Genomic DNA, 3,660 nt, shown 5'->3' with positions numbered 1-3,660 from the left:
ATAACCAAGTGTTTGATTATTTTAATAGATACTTCGCCATCATAAAATACAAAATGCCTATTGGAATTTGTTAATGACCTACCTACATATTATGTGTATATGAATAATATACTTACCTCGAACCAAATAGCATCAAACATTCCTCCTAAACTAATCAAGCTTTAACAAGTAACTAGCCTAGGTGGAAATTAAACTGTTGAACTGATTTTGATGAAACTAGGCTACGAACACTCTTATTTCTTACCCCTCTCAAATAAAAAGCGGTTCTAGATGGCTAACAAAAACGCTAGGTGGTTTGTGAGTTTGCCAAGGTACTACAGTGTATAGCTACCACCGCTATACTTATGAAGCTGGGGGTCACACTATATTTCGAAAAACTAAGTTTCAGAGCGATGCTGCGCCGAGCCACGATTCGTTCTATTTAACGTGCCGATTGCACGACATTTCTCGTTCGTTCGTTTTTCGTCAGTATAGAGTAACCTCCCTGGGACTGTACACATAAGGCCCTTTTCAAACAAAGAACCCCACGCCTGTCGCAGATTCTGACGCACGCAGCGACCTCGCACGCGGCACGCCGTCAAACATATCGCGATCTCCCTCACACGTGCACAGATTGTAAACAAATCTTCAAGCAGAAATACAGCTGACTCTTTCTTTAGCGACCCATAAACGACGGTTTATGATTGAAAGAGCAGACGAAATACTACGGGTTTATGCATGGGAATTAATAATTGTAATACACAAATGCGAGGTCACACACTAAAGATCAATGACAGATTCTTGATTCTACTATTCATCAGCCAAAGGGATCATCATGCATCACGTAAGGATTTGGAAGTACTATTCTAGGACCTCTAGGAACTATTGCAGTACTAAGAGATCTATTCATTATCATAGACAAAAAACACCTACTCAATTTGCCCTCGAGCTTCGCATCTCTTTAAAGTGATTTAATTCCGGCATCCCGTTGTATTTTACTTCAAAAACAGAGGATCATTATCAAAGCATTATTTTCGCTGCACTGGTCCATGCTGGGTGGAGAAAAGCCTTCCCAAGTTATTAATAAGAAATATTATATACCTATAATTTTAAATAATAAAAATATACGTTTGGTCCAAATACTCGTTTTAGTTTAAAAATGTCACGTCATAACTTTATTGTTTGCGAGGCAAATATTATTATGATCATCATGAAAGCTCCTGAAGTAATACGTATAGCCTCGCAGAATCGTTTGTATAATATGGCTTATAACACTGTGGTAGGCGCTATCAGAGAACAAATATGTAGTACGGTCAAGTGCAGAGAAACCTGATCCCCCTACCATAGTAACAATGCTTCTGAGAGGGGTCAGGTTTTTCTGCCCCTTACTGTACCATTATGAAGTATATCGGATACATACATAATAATATAATATATTAAGTTAGCTATTTCCGTTTAGGAGTAAATTGGTGCTGTCACTGAATTTTTTTCATTGCTCGTGAGTGTGACGTATCTCTGGCAGTAGGTATTACTCTTAATTCATACAAATAATAAGATATTAGTTTTCTACTTGCAAGTATGATTGCTATATAAATATCAATTTCTCGAGTGTAATGACTGTTTTTTAATTGACAGATTCTGAACGGTTCATCAACAGTCGATCGTCTCGTCATCGCCAATAGAACGATAGGTAACTTAATCGCCGTTGATAATCGACTGTTGATGAACAAAAAACAGACTTCTATGTCGGAAATATGTCTCCCAGTGAGCCAAGTCTAGGTATCCGTAAATCAATTTCAGTTCCCCGCCAGCAGTAGTTTGTCACACACAGATAACAGGTGAGAAACTCGCTGTTAGTCTGCGCACGAGATATTTTATTCATGCTCTGTGATTTTATCAGCAGCCAATGCCCTTTTAGCTTAGAACAAGAACCGAAGTTGAAAAATGACTTAGGGTTCCGTGGACGGGGATAATTAACCAATACATTCCGTACAATAATACATTTATAGACCAAGGGAAAACTATCTTGGTCTATAAATGGAAAATTGAGGAAACGAGATATAAAGGAAACTTACATCTGATGCGACTCAAATGTAACTGGGTCAAAGATATTTAACAGTGATTTATTGAGAAAAAATAACATAATAAAAGTAATAATAATAATAATATTTATTTATTATCAGACAAGTAGTCCATATTAGTAAGTAATACAATGTTCTTACATCTAGTGTTAGTAGGCATATACAAGAGTGTTTTAATTGGTGTGTAGTATCATCCATCTCTGAGACAGTGGAGTCCCATCGATCAGCATTATGTAAGTGTTCAATTCTGTAAATTCTGTAATTTTGATTTTCATACAGTGGAAATTACCGTATGGTGTTTATTGACCACCCAAGAACATAACAAATATTATATTGGTGTCTACGGAACCGCAAGAACTTCTATGGCAATACCAACTTGACGCGGACTAGACTGAACAAAATGGAAGGAATTTCTTTTGATATTTCATATTAGGATTATCTGCAATTTATTCAACTTGTGAACGCACGAAATGGTAGTAGAAATATATGACGTGTCAATGAGAGATTTATTACGTGTGGTTATCGCTGATGCGTGTGTCCATATTACTGAGTCAATTTTGCAGACTTCAATTTATACATACAGGGTGTTGCAAAAGCGGTTTCAACAATTATTAAATATTCCAAAAGTTGAAGAAGCTGCCGTTGTTCGGAATGACCCACTGATTTACTATCTATCAGCTTATTTATTTGTGTTAGATATGAGGGAGAAAAATATTTAGGTAGTCAGCTAGGTTCCACAAACGTTGCACTATAGGAAAATTGTCTTAGGAGTCTATCAGTAAAATAAAATCTATGCGAATAGTATTTTTAAATATCTTAAAAGCTTCTGAATGACTATTTATGCTGAAGTGGCAGTGGGCTGGTCATATCTGCCGAAGAACCGATAACCGTTGGGGTAGACGAGTTCTCGAGTGGAGACCACGAACAGGCAAACGCAGCGTGGGACGCCCTCCTGCCCGCTGGACTGACGACCTTAGGCGGGTGGCGGGTAGTGGTTGGATGAGGAAGGCCGAGGACCGAGTGTTGTGGCGCTCCTTGGGAGAGGCCTATGTCCAGCAGTGGATGATTATTGGCTGATGATGATGATGACTATTTATGCTAGTGCGTGTATAATATAATATTTTATGTAATAGAGCGTGTACTTAGAGTTGGCTTAGAGTAGCTTGTGAAATAGTTTACAGTAAGTTTGAGACTTTATAACGTTTTGTAATTGCGAGTTTTGGATAAAATTCTATGTAGGAAATGTTTTAGATCTGATAACGACAACATTAATGCATAAAAGTAACATTTTTGAAAAAAAGTAAGGTAACTTCGTATGATCACAATAATTGTTTATCTTAAGATTTATAAGGAGGCCATATGAAACCTGCACAAGTTTCTACAATTAAAATATTAAACCCGTTTCATTAAAGTCTGCATTTGTTTAATAAATAATTACTGTAAGCTTTGTCGATGAGAAAACAAGACCATTAACAATCATTGAAAAGTTAAATTTAGGGTTGTCACCTTATGTGTCAGGTGCATAAATCAAAACTTTTTGAAAAGGTCGTTGCTAGTAAAAATGACATAATAATTGGAATCAGAATAGCAACACACAAAA

The sequence above is a fragment of the Plutella xylostella genome, chromosome 18 (genome assembly GCF_932276165.1).
Source record: "Plutella xylostella chromosome 18, ilPluXylo3.1, whole genome shotgun sequence".
NCBI classification, from domain to species: Eukaryota; Metazoa; Arthropoda; class Insecta; order Lepidoptera; family Plutellidae; genus Plutella; species Plutella xylostella.
Note: the sequence above shows the minus strand (reverse complement) of the source record.